This window comes from Lissotriton vulgaris, chromosome 6, assembly GCF_964263255.1.
Source record: "Lissotriton vulgaris chromosome 6, aLisVul1.2, whole genome shotgun sequence".
In the NCBI taxonomy this organism is placed as follows: Eukaryota; Metazoa; Chordata; class Amphibia; order Caudata; family Salamandridae; genus Lissotriton; species Lissotriton vulgaris.
In genome coordinates this window covers 342,563,250-342,577,217 of record NC_141694.1, presented here as the reverse complement: position 1 = coordinate 342,577,217, position 13,968 = coordinate 342,563,250, and positions in this window count along the sequence as shown.

Here is a 13,968-nt window from a genome sequence, read left to right as displayed (position 1 = left end):
ATGAATAAGAATAAGGCTTCGTCATCATACTCTGCGAATTCAGGCAGGGTGAGCTCAGTGTCACCTGACAGAGAAGAAATTCCCTCATCTATGTTGCTGTCCACCTCGTCTTCATCCGGCGCGCTTTCTCGTACTCTGAAATCTGGTGGTATGAGGTGCTGATTCATCTTGATCATTGTTAACCTCTCCACATTTTTAGGCGAGAGGCGGCTCCGTTTGGAAGTTACAATGCCTCCAGCAGCACTGAAAACACGTTCAGAAGACACACTTGCGAGTGGGCAAGACAAGTAGTTTAAAGCCAGGTTGGAGAGCTGTGGCCACAATTCTTTTTTCCCATGCCAATACGCCAATGGGTCAGCATTAACATAGACCTCTGTTGAGTCATTCAGATAGTCCTTGACCATCGAATCAAGGTTCTCCTCCAAGGTTCCTCCACTTTGCTTAGCTGTTGCTGTGACCTTTTGAGAACCAAACCCAAGCCGAGCTAGCCAATCCTCTTCAGCCTCCAATGTTACTGTTGTGTCTGGTGGTGCAGATGATCCGGTTGCCGGTCTCTTTAACGGCTGAGAGGTCACTTGTGCCGCAGCCACAGGTGCAGAAGTGGATTGTTGTGACTGGGGATGGCCTGCTGATGCTGATGTACTGCCTTTTCCTTCAATTTGCTGCCGTTCTCTTTCAAACCTCTTGGCTGAGGAGGCTAGCCACTGTTTGTACTTTGTAACATCTTCATCAGAAAAAGGAAAGAATGCTTTGCCTGCCAGCGCCTTTTTGTAGCGTGGATCCAGAAGAGTAGCACAAATGTAATGCTGGTTTGAGTGGATCATTTTAAGACGTTCATCACCTTGTAGGTGCTCTAATAATTTCTCAGCCAGAACAAAAGGGTCTTGGTTTTCTTCATCTTTTTCAAACACACCTCCTTCAGTTGGTGCTCCAGCATGTACAACAATGGGATAGCTTTTCCCAAACACAGTCCTCCTTGCTGACTGCACGCGTGAAGAACTCAAAAGGACAAAGCATGCGTGTCAGGCTTTTAACTATGTTCCATTGCGCCGCACCCATCCTCAGGTCCTCCTCCTGAGCTGTACCCTGTGTTAAGAAATAGTGATCGAGTACCGTATACTGCTCATACAGACGCTCAAGCATGTAGAAGGTTGAGTTCCAACGTGTTACCACCTCCTGGATGAGTGCTGTCACTGGCATTTGACGTTCATATAGCAGGCTCCTCAGATGCTTCCGGGCCTTAAAAGAATGGCTGAAATGGTTGCACATTTTTTGGCAGGTGTCCACTACTCTGTACGCTGCACTGTCTTTATCACCCAATAATTTTTTGACAACCAGGTTTATACAGTGCGCCAAACACGGCACTCTGAAATAGTCACCCAGCTGCATGGCCTTAACTATATTGGCGCCATTGTCCGTGGAAACATAACCAACCTGGCGTTTTTTTGGGGACAGCCAGTCAAGGACCTTTGTGTTAAACACATCCAAAATGTCTTGTGCTGTGCGACGTTTCTCCAAACCAAACATGGCTAGTGTTGCATGTTTCCAAGCAGCTTTAAAAACAATGTCCGGGTCAACACCTGCGTTTAGCTTTGCTTTAGCCCCTGAAAAAGAGACCCAGTGTGCAGTGATGCACATGTAATCAGCGCCTGCGCCACTGGTCCACATGTCTGTTGTCAGATGTATAGTGTGAACAGCACTCTTCGGCAAAGCTGCCCCAATCACCTCCAGAACATCTTCATGTAGTGCTGGAACCGCAACTCGGGCAAAATAGAACCGGCTAGGAACCTTCCATTTAGGGCAGAGCGCTGCCACTAATTCTAGAAAACCAACCCCTTCTACAAAAGAAAAAGGGAGAAGGTCCAGAGCTAGCATTTTAGCCAGCTTAGTGTTATACAGACGCTTCAGTGGGTGGTTGCGTTTATATTGCGCTTCTGTAAACAACATCTTTTTAATGTTGCCCTGGACCAAGGATTTACGGGATGATAATGATGATATCTTCGACCCAGTTACGCTCGCTGATGAACTTTTTCGCATTGGTGTCTCACTCTCTCCCACACTCTTAGTGTGGCTCACATGGGGTGTGGTGCTGACAGGGGTACTGGGTGTAAGTGAAGTGTTTGAATCGTCTTCTTCCTCCTCGTCATCATCAGATGAAAAATCAACATTTTCATTACGTGCAATTCGGGCTTCCTTGATCTCCTCTAGGTTCGCAAACCATTGGACAGCGTGCGTTCTCCTAAGATGACCTCTCTGGCCTCCGGTACCATAGTAGGTACCAAACTTACCACGACTAACTCGAAGCTTACAAATGCTACAAATGGCTACGTTTTCCTTTTTTGGGCAAACACTAAAGAAGTCCCAAACTGGAGACTTGAAATGTCTTTAGGGGCCGGAGGAGGCGGCGATACTGGTGGTGGTGGTCCTGCTGCTAATGCCAGATGAAGTGGAGGATGTGGATTGCCGAACTTCAGTACGTTTTGCACTTTCACCACCACTAATTGAGGTTGAGGTGGATGGAGGTCCCTTCTTGCGAGGAAGAAATATGGAAGCGGTAGGTGTTGGTGTACTAGTTAACTCCAAATCCAATGACTGTTGTGTTTCCATTTCCATTGCCTCCTCGTCGACATCATCATCACGCTCAGCAACTTCTCGGCATAGGGTCAAAATGTCTCTTTGCTGCATGCCCGCTGGGGCTGCAGTGACCTTTATGATGACTGGCTCGTCGTCATCGTGAGAAGCTTTATCAGCAGCAGTATCCGTCACTTCTTGTTGAGCCTCATCACACTCCATAGCTATGAGTTTTTCGACGACCTTCCTTTTACGCTTAGGTATCTTTGTCAGATCATGGTGTGCCTCACTCTCAGACTGCCGTGATGATGGTTCCCAATCTTCATCCAGATCATCAGAAGGAGGTGGGCTTGAAGAAGATGTAGACACCCCCCTTGATCTTTTCCTTGCTAGGGATGTGGAAGACAATGAATGATCATCAGGAGGAGTGGCTTCCTCAAATGATACCTCGGTTTGATTGTCAATTTCCTGATGTGCCCCTACTTCGGGAGGAACAACTATTGTGGGCACTTGTGACCCTCCATGCACCTCTGCTTGCATATCACCTTGCTCTGCCTCTCCTTCCACATGTACTTGGGCTTGTACTTGCACATGGTGTTGTTGTTGCGGCTGTGGTTGTTCACCACTTGTCAGATGAGTTACAACAACCTGTGTTGATTCAGGGACATTGCTGCTACTTTCTTGCGATGAGCCAACATCACTGGTCGATGGTGATTGAAGAAGTACACTGACTGCCTCTGAAGCACTCAAGGGCATTGACTTAAGTTGGCGTGGTGGTGGAGGCACTGAACCCAATGCAGCGGGGGTGCTGCTCCCAGCTTGGTCCCCAGCAGATCCTGCTGCTGCTGCAGGCGTACTTTTTTTTTTGTTCCCAAAAAACGCGGCGGCCGGCACACCAGCCTCCTTGGTAACTTGCTTCTTCTGCTCCTTACTAGCAACTTTCTAGCTAGAGCAGCTACGGAGACCTTTTTTGGGGGCCATCTTCTTCAGAGCAGGTGAGACAGCAGGCTGCAGTTGCACGAATTGTAGAGTTGTCTGAGGCCAGACGTGACGTTGCGTGACGTTATGCTGCACACACACACCGCTGCAGGACTTCTTCCTGGCACTGGTGGTTCTCTTGAGTCTTGTGCACCTAAAAGCAATGGAAGACAGAGGAACATCAGTTCAGTTATACACCCCAAAAAAATCGAAAAAAAAAAGAAAAATCAGCACAATCCCATGCCCTCCATGATGCTTAAATTCAAGACACCCCACAGAAAGACTAGGCACATGCAACACTCACTAGTCACTACCCCTGGTGAAAAGGACACAACAACAGGCCAAAAAAACGGAAATCACAGAAAAATCAGCACAATCCCAAGCCATCCAGCCCCTCCATGATGTTTAAAATTCAAGACAACCCACAGAAAGACTAGGCCCATGCACCACTCACTACCCCTGGGCATAATGGATGAAAGCTAGGCAAAATGGATGCAGGCCTGAGAACACTGCCTGCATTCAAAATGGCCCCCTCCATCACAGCACATGGCCAGGGCCTGTAGCAGCACTCAAAATGGCCCCCAACCACATGGCTTGTCCACAACAGGCCAAAAAAACGAAAATCACAGAAAAATCTGCACAATCCCAAGCCATCCAGCCCCTCCATGATGTTTAAATTCAAGACAACCCACAGAAAGACTAGGCACATGCACCACTCACTACCCCTAGGCATAATGGATGAAAGCTAGGCAAAATGGGTGCAGGCCTGAGAACACTGCCTGCATTCAAAATGGCCCCCTCCATCACAGCACATGGCCAGGGCCTGTAGCAGCACTCAAAATGGCCCCCAACCACATGGCCTGTCCACAACAGGCCAAAAAAACGAAAATCACAGAAAAATCAGCACAATCCCATGCCATCCAGCCCCTCCATGATGTTTAAATTCAAGACAACCCACAGAAAGACTAGGCACATGCACCACTCACTACCCCTGGTCATAATGGATGAAAGCTAGGCAAAATGGGTGCAGGCCTGAGAACACTGCCTGCATTCAAAATGGCCCCCTCCATCACAGCACATGGCCAGGGCCTGTAGCAGCACTAAAAATGGCCCCCAACCACATGGCCTGTCCACAACAGGCCAAAAAAACGAAAATCACAGAAAAATCAGCACAATCCCAAGCCATCCAGCCCCTCCATGATGTTTAAATTCAAGACAACCCACAGAAAGACTAGGCCCATGCACCACTCACTACCCCAGGGTGAAAAGGCCACAACAGGCCAAAAAAACGAAAATCACAGAAAAATCAGCACAATCCTAAGCCATCCAGCCCCTCCATGATGTTTAAATTTAAAACACCCCACAGAAAGATTCAGTGCACCCACCACTGAGTACCCCTGGGCAAAAGGCCCCAAAACAGCCCAAATATCGAAAATTCCAAAATTGTAGTTGCAGCAACTGTAATGCCCCAAACAAACTTACTTGTGAAATTTCTAATCCAAAAGTGATCCAAAGAAAGTCAAAAAGGCCTCAAATCCAAATATCCAGCAGCATCCACAAAAAGTAATCCTTCCAGCTCCAGATCCAAATGAAAAGTGACCAGGAGATGGACAAAGCACTGGGAGGAGCCTGCTGGACAGGAACAGGAAGTTGAAGACTGTGGGGCACTTCCTTCCTCCCACCCCCCCCTCCCCAAAATGGACTCCTCGCAAAAAAAGTGCAGGCAAATGTCAACCTGAGGAGTTATTCAGATAAAAATCATCATTTCCAGAAGGTTTATGCTGCTTGCTGGTGGATTTCTTGTGCAGAATTGCAAATTTTATATTTTCGCGAGTGCAAGATTGTTGCTGCTCACCGCATCTCAAAGCTCGCAATTGCGAAGTACCGCGATACGTGATCACGCCGTACTCGCGTTGACAAACTCTCGCTGTAAAAGTTGGCAAGCCGCGATTACGTAATCGCGCTTGCCAAATTCCCGCGGGATCCCGCAGCAAGATCCAAAATGGCGCAGCACTCGCAAAATATCAAGAAAAATAACTCGGCAAACGATGAATGACGGGAAGTAAACGCCGCGCGCCGCAAAATTGTATCACCAAGAAAAAAAAAATCCGCTGCGTGTGAATTTGCGGATTTTGCGGGAAATCCGCAAATCTCGCGGATTGCGAATTTACCGAAAATCCGCAAAATCCGCGAGCGTAACGGATTTTCCGCCCACGCTTACTCACCCTATCTCCATTAGTAATCTTTTGAAGTCCCTCAACCATTTGATCCTAGACCACCCTGCCATATCCATAACCTCAGACAGAGCCTCCGCGTAGGAGACCAATTTGGGCACCCGCCACAACCTTGCCCAAAGAAGCAGTGGGCGAAGTTGCGCTTGGTCCCCAATAGGTCTACAGCCTAAGTCCAATAGCACTGGCACAGTTGGAGTGCTTCGTGGCAATGCCATCAGGTCTTTCAGGAACTTGTTCTCTGATTTGACTATTGGGTCCAGGTTACAGGTACCCCACAACTCTGCCCCATATAAAGCGGCACTGACCCCTCTCGCTTTGTATATATCCACTACTGGGTCAATGGGTTTGCAAGATGAGGAGCGCTGTTTCTTGAGTAGTGCTCCTCCTACCCTTTTGTGGCCCAGTAGCATTTTGTAGATATGAGGGTTCCAGGAAAGGGAGTCGTTGGGGCGGATACCCAAATAGTCAAATTCGGAAACTCTCTCTAATGGCTCTTAGTTCAAGGTCGGAAGTCTGCCAAGTTTCCTGGGGAGGTTCATGACCAGAAATTTGGTTTTGTCTGTGTTAATTACTAGGCCTCTCGATAGACAAAACTCCTGGAAGCTATTTAAAAGGCTCTGCAGACCCATAGGGGACTTTGAAATGAGGAGAGTGTCATCCGCAAAAAGCAGTGTAGGGATCCGTTTGCCCTCCAAGGAGGGAGCATCCGAGGGAGTGCCAAGCAGATGTTCAACCACTCCGTTTACATAAAGCGAAAACAGAGTGGGCGCTAGGACACATTCTTGTCGGACTCCCCTTCCTACAGGAATTCTTTCTGTTTTTTTGCCCTTCGTGCCCCAACGCACCTGTGCAAAGTTGCCATCGTGAAGTTTTAACAGTAGGGAGAGAATGTAAGAGGGCAACCCTAAGTCTAACGGGACCTTCCATAGTTTCTCCCTGGGAACTAGGTCGAAGGCGGTTTTTAAATCTATAAAGGCCAGGTATAGGCTGCCCCCTCCCAACACCACCACCTTCCAGTGGAGAAGAGTTAGTCTGAAGGCCTGCTCGATGGTCCCGGTACCAGAACGGAACCCAGCTTGGAGGTCCGACAGAATGTTGTTGTCGTCCATCCATTCGAGCAGCCTTCGCAATATCACCTTCCCCGCCAGGTTTTGGGTGGAGTCAATTAGACTTATTGGCCTGTAGTTGGCAGGGTTGTCCCGACACCCCTTCTTGAATATCGGGACAACCTCTGCCCCCTTCCAGGATTCAGGAATGGGCGCGCCCTCATTAATGGCATTTAACAGTGCGGATACGAGAATCCCCCACTCCTTGGGGCTTGCCCATATTATGTCACCAGGTAACCCATTGGGCCCCGCTGCTTTCAGCTGAACCATGGTTTTAATTACGTCCATCACCTCTCTAGCGGTAAAAGGAACAATCTCTAATCCCGTTATGGGAATTCCTGTGGGGGTGCGTTAATGGTAGGTGGGTCGCTTACAACATAGAGGGATGAGAAGTGGTTGAACCAGCTCTGGAGGGGGGGATATTGCACGTCATTAATGTGCTGTCTGGCCTGTCCCTAGATCTAATAAGGGTCCAGAAACCTCTAGCATCCCTGTCCAGACTTGCTTTCCTCAGGTCCTCCCAGAAGCAGTCCTCCCATTCCCTCCTTGCTGCGATCACAGTCAGTGAGTAGTTTTTCCTTGCCAAACGTATGTCGGCCAAGGACTTGCTCTTCACAGCGCAAATCAAGGAACTTTTCATCTCCCTGCATTTTTTTGTATACCACGCATAGGGATTCTGCCTAGGTTTGGGCTTTCCAGCACAAGAAGCCATGTTAGGAAGATAACATAGTTCACTCAGAGCCTTAGTGGTAGCACAAGAGAGTGAAGTTACTTCCTCTGGATGTAGCGAGGATTCAGCTAACCTGGACTGGGCAGAGGTCAAAAGTGTTGAAATGGATAGGACTTTCTCTTTGTCCATGACAATATTACCCCATTTTAAACGCCTACCACAATTAGAAGGGTAAAGCTCCTGGTGAGCTAGCGCTAAAGAGGACGCATCTACTCCCGAATACTCCGTCCAGAAGGGGCGAAGAGCAAGGGAGAGCAGATTATGGTCGCTCTCTACTGAAGGGAGTACCTCCATGTCCAACAAGTGGTCCCAGGAGTTAACATCAAGAAGGATATAGTCTATTCTAGACGTATGATCCACCCTATTGTAGGTATGCGCTCCAGAAGGATCCAGAGACGTCCTACCATTCAGTGCCTTAAGATCGAATTCCAAGGTTAGGGAATAGATTTGGACTGCCACTTGGGACCACCTTCTGATAGGAGGTAAGGTCAGAGCTGGTATACCTCTCCTGTTATCATCCTCAACAGTCCCTAGGGAATCCTCCAGCCCAAGAGGCTCGAACGTACAGTTAAAGTCACCTGTGACTAGAACATGGGAACTATTGGGGCCCCCTCTTAACCGGGATTCTAACTCAGAAACAATGGGTGACAGTAAACCTCCCTTTGATCCCCTAATATAGATGTTAAAAATGTCTAGGGCTGGCCCTCTCTTGGGTCCTGTGAGAGATATACTGAAGAGGTCAAGTGAGTCAGTCACGCGCTGGGTGACCTGACAACCAAGCGAAATAGCGACCCATATAAGAAGACCTCCAGAGGGGCGGCCTTTCCCAGAAGGGGAAGGGACTGCTGGCAGGAAGAAGGTTTAGTATCCTACCTTGTGGCATGGTTCCGTACTCCAAGTTTCTTGGAAGATACAGATGGAGAAACCCTCCACTAAGATATTCCATTCCGGAACAGCGAACTTCCTCGCAATCCCAGCAACATTCCAGCTAAGAATCTTTATGACAGAATCGGCCATAATTGGCTCAGCGTCGGGGACACAATTAGTATCCTACCCTCCCTCAGGGAATGAGCAAAAGGCTCTGCTTCCCCCCTCAGATCCACTACCAGGACTGTCACCCTGAGGCTGGAGACCACTCTCAGTGGAGATGGATATCCAACTGTTGGTGGTAGTCTACAAGGAGCAGGGATCCAACTGTGGGCTCATACCCAGGGGTAAGAGAACTGTCCCAGGGAGAATGTTGTTTCAATAGCCTACTTTTCTTCCATAAGTCCCTGGCCATGGGGATTGCTGATAAGGCACAGAGAAGGGGTCAAGTCTGGGAATGGCAAGATTGTAATAGCAACTTGCTTCTGGGGCGGTACCAAAATGAATGCCAACTGATCTCGGGTAGAAAAAGGTCAGATCGACTACTCCAATACCAGCACTGCTAGTGCCTAAATTCTAGCTAGACATTAGCTGAGCAACCCTGGGATCCTTGAAGTTGACAACCACACTGTCCCCCTCAAAGCGCTACTACCAACCCAACCCACCCTTCTGACACCAAGAATCAGCCCATCGACTTCCCTCAGCAGTGGTCTATTAATCCTTAACCAGTGCATGGTTTTATTTTTTAGCATCTGGAAGGATTCTTGCTGCCCAACCAACAATGGTGGTACGTTGGTAAGAATGGCGACAAAGGGATAGCAGTCTGGGGGTAGATTCATAGGAGGTATTCTACGGGGCACTTTGGGAGGAACTGTGTCGGGTTGGCTAGAGGGGAGAGGGACGGGGCAAGTCAGTGTAGTTTGGGTCAAGGCGTTGCAATTATTGGATCCAGGGTTCCTAGGTTTAGATCTATCAATAGTGCCCGTGGCCTCGATAGCTAAGCGCTTCTTGGGCTGGGATGTGTTTGCCTGTGAATGGTCTGGAGGGTGGGGATTGCATTTATGGGTTTGGCCTGAAGAACGAGGCCCCCCTTTGGCTGTAGCAACAGCAAGAGGAAGGGACTCTGGAGCAGGTACCCCACTAGCCTACCCACTTATGTTAGAAGAATCTTGTGGAGTGATAGAGGTCGTCGTAGCCATTTGGACCCCCCTTTTATTGCTGACCCCGGTCCTAAAGTGTGTTTTAATTAAGGATTTAGTTGAGAAAAAGTTGTCTAGGGTAGCTTGTTCAAAACTGTCCAAACGGTCCGCTAACCTTTTGACTCGTTCTACAATAGGGGTCAGTAGAGATTTCATCAGTTTCTCTATCTGCGTGAGTAAGGGTGAATCTGGGGATATAGTCTCGGCAGGAGCCAACGCCAGAGTGTCGCTTGGGTTACATGGTGAATCACCAGAGAACACCCCACCCTTGACAGCTTGAGCCCCACCTGAACCAGCCCCTTTAGACTTATAGGAATCTCCCGTTCCTAAACCAAGTTTCCTAATTTTCCTGGGGTGTATAAGATGACAACCCTTTCGGGGACTAGTATTTCTTTTTCTTTTAATATGAGGGTTTTTGGGTGCTGCGTGGGTTAACACGCTGTGTAAGGCAGGAATTTCCTCGTCAGTAGATGTAATATTTGAAGTTGACGGCATGGGGAGAGGTAAGTTGGTAGAGACTACGACCGATGGCTCATTTCCGGTCAGGGAGTCGAAACCTAATGTACCTTCCCCCCTGGCCAGACTGGGAGACAATGATGAATCCTGGGGCTTTTCCACTGAGACTGGCACGGTTAAGGGTGAAGAAGACGGGACCGATGCCAGAGAACCCAGGGATGCCCGCTTCTCTAGGGGGAGTTTGAGGAGAGCGATAGACTGCCTGCGCTCAGCGCGTCTCTCAGCTAGGGCAATCTCTCTATCAATATCACTAGTGGCCCTAGAAAAATACTTGTCTAAGGGTCCCAAGATTGCAACCCCTACCGTGGGTGGGAGAGGATTCAAAGGGGGAGTAGTTGGAGCGGTCTTTACAGCACGAGGGATAAGCAAGAACGCTGTGAACTGCGACTGGAGCACTCGAAATACAGAAGGAAACTTAAACTACGGTCCGTCAACAAAGCTACACAATATAAGTGTTCGCTACACCTTACGCAGTCAAGTCCGATAAATGAAGCTGGATGTCAGAGAGTGGCCCAGCCCAGCCTCCTGCAGCCCCTGACGGCCACAGATGGCCCGCCCTTGTCCCGGGCTTCTCCCAGCTCGCTCCCGCGCAGTGGGGGGTAAGTCCAGTTCTTATTGGGTGTGGACCGCACAGGGGGCGGGGCTAGCATGGAGAGCGGGCCAGGTGTTTCAAGTTGGCCGAGCAGGGACTCCTGGGAGATGGAGTCCCCGCACTCACGCTCGCAGCCCTGCCCTGCCCCTAGGCTCCCCAGTGACAGCAGCTGATTCCTGCAGCAGACCTCCTCCACGAACCGGGACCCGCAAAGCGGGTTCCACGAGAAGTTGGCTTGGAAACACAGCGGGCAGCCCAGCAGGATCGTCCAGTAATGCAGCAACCTTTCAGGAGCACAAATGCGGTACAAACCGTCCCACCGGTCAGCAGCTAGGGAGAGTTTTTTTATGACCTTGAACAGGGGGCGGGGCTAGCAGGGAGAGCGGGCCAGGTGTTTCAAGTTGGTCGAGCAGGGATTCCTGGGAGATGGAGTCCCCGCACTCACGCTCGCAACCCTGCCCTGCCCCTAGGCTCCCCAGTGACAGCAGCTGATTCCTGCAGCAGACCTCCTCCCTGAAGCGGGACTCGCGAAGCGGGTTCCGCAAGCAGTTGGCTTGGAAACACAGTGGGCAGCCCAGCAGGATCGGGCAGTAATGCAGCAACCTTTCAGGAGCACAAACGCGGTACAAACAGTCCCACCGGTCAGCAGCTAGGGAGAGTTTTTTTATGACCTGTGCACAGGGGGCGGGGCTAGCAGGGAGAGCGGGCCAGGTGTTTCAAGTTGGCCGAGCAGGGACTCCTGGGAGATGGAGTCCCCGCACTCACACTCGCAGCCCTGCCCTGCCCCTAGGCTCCCCAGTGACAGCAGCTGATTCCTGCAGCAGACCTCCTCCACGAAGCAGAACCCGCAAAGCGGGTTCCGCGAGCAGTTGGCTTGGAAACACAGCGGGCAGCCCAGCAGGATCGTCCAGTAATGCAACAACCTTTCAGGAGCACAAACGCGGTACAAACAGCCTTTAAGATAAAATAAACAAAGACCATTGTGTTTTTTTAATGAGCAACTTTTAAATTACCATTCTGAGACTCCTCAATTTTTGTAATTATCTGGAACTTGAAAATTCCTAAAAAGACAAAAAGATTACCTCGACAATGAAGAAAAGTGTTTTGAATGCAAAACTGTAATTTAATTCCAGGATAACTTTTGTGAACTGTTCATCAGGATAATTTTGATTGCTCAATGCTTGGGTATCAGCACGGTTTTACAATGCAAGTACTTCCTTTTTGATTAATGTAAGATTGCGAACGTTTTAAGGAATGAAAAGAATTCCTGAAAACAAAAACAAGAGCTGGCATCCTACGTTGGAAGTCAGGTAATCTACAGGGGAGTATTTAGCGAAATTCTATGAAAGGACTACAAGGCAAGTTTTTCTTTGTTGCTCATGAAATATTTACCTGACATTTTTCCCTTCTGGAAAATACTACTGTCCAGTCAAATATAAAAGGATTTAAAACTCCCCAGTGGGAAAGCATGGATAAGTCGGTAAGACTAGCGGGGAAACATGATGGTAGAAGAGTTGAGGTTTGATATAGCAGCTTGTTCAGCGTAATCTTTATTTACCCCTTGCTTCTTGGAGGGAGGCATACCCAACACCGCTACTGAAGATAACCGGACTATGAGGAATAGGACAGATGCTTACGAAGAAAATGGCCAGGCTGTACAGAAGATGTTATTCTCTCTTTAAATCCCATTCCCCATACCCCTTTGGACTGATCTGGTCTGGAGTGCATAACTGTGTTCAGACTGGGCCAGTTTTTCAAAGGAGTTGGTAGCTATCTCTGTGACCTAATCTCGCTCTTGCAGGATCATGCAACATCTCATTGGGAGGGAGGGGCGCAGACAAACACTGACCATTTGTGTGTGTGTGAAAAAGGCCACTTTATTGAAAGAGGTACATGTAACAAAATGTCCTGGCCAACCGCCTATCCAACCCTCACCCCTATGATCCCCCCAAACATGCCCACCCTGCAGATAACTCATTAACTGTATTGCATTTCAACATTTCCAAATTGAATTCCCCCTACGTCTTATGAGCATCTATATGAACCTGTAAGTAACCAAATGTCCTAAAGAGTACATTTAACTGCCTGCCTACCCTCCCCTTGGTCATGTATTCCCCATCTGGAAATGCCAAGTAACTTCTGCAAACTCCTGCCCAGCTTTTCATGCTCCCCCTATGCACCCGCTCAAGAGACAGTGAATACAAAACCTAACCCTGCCCACCTGTCTCAATGCGCAGCCCAAAAAGGGGGGGGGTCAATAACCTGCTGACCCCCCCTCCCCGCAAGATCCCTGCTGAAGGGATGGGAGGGAGGGACAAAGCAAAACCACAAGTTTGGGCTACCAGTCACCAGGTCACTTGTACCTACAAAGGTGACCGGTAGCACAAAACTTGCCCCAAAATAACTGTTGGGCTGCATTTGGGCTCTAAACGAGCCCAACCACAAAATGGCAGTCTTTGTGTTGCACCACCCTCCATATCTGCTGGGGGGGGGGTAGACATCCCCCAGGTCAGCTGCCCCCAATCCCTCTTGGGAGGGAGTTGCACAGGCAAACACTGACCATTTGTGTCTGTGTGAAAAAGGCCGCTTTATTGCAACCGGTGCATATAAGAAAATGTCCTGGCCAACTGCCTTACAAAACTAAAACCTTGCTATACATCCATGGAAACTATCCTCTATCCCATCTCCACCCCTACCATCCCCACCAAACATGGCCACTCTGCAGATAACTCATAAAGGGCCAGATGTAGGTCGCCAAATACCGGTCGGTAACGGCCCAAAATCGGTAAAATCGGCTGTTACCGACCGGTATAGCGAGAAAGAGATGTAGGTTCATATTTATTGAATCGGTATTCACCGATAGGAAAATTACCGAGTCGGCATACACCGAATCGGTAAATAAGGAATCGGAAAACATGCCCATCGAGATGTAGGAAAGGCCAAAAATACCTAATTCATCGAAATTCGGTATTTTTGAATCGGTATTTACCATGGACTGAAAGGTGGTGGTAACCATGTGGATGCTATAAAAAAGCTCCCAAAATGCAACCCTCCAGTCAAAATGGCTGCACTCTATGTGATAGCAAGGAGGCGAAGGCTACAGGCATCAGGACTGAGGGTATGGCAAAGGGAGGAGCAGGTGTACAGGCAGAGGATCACTCTGTTCCAATTGACT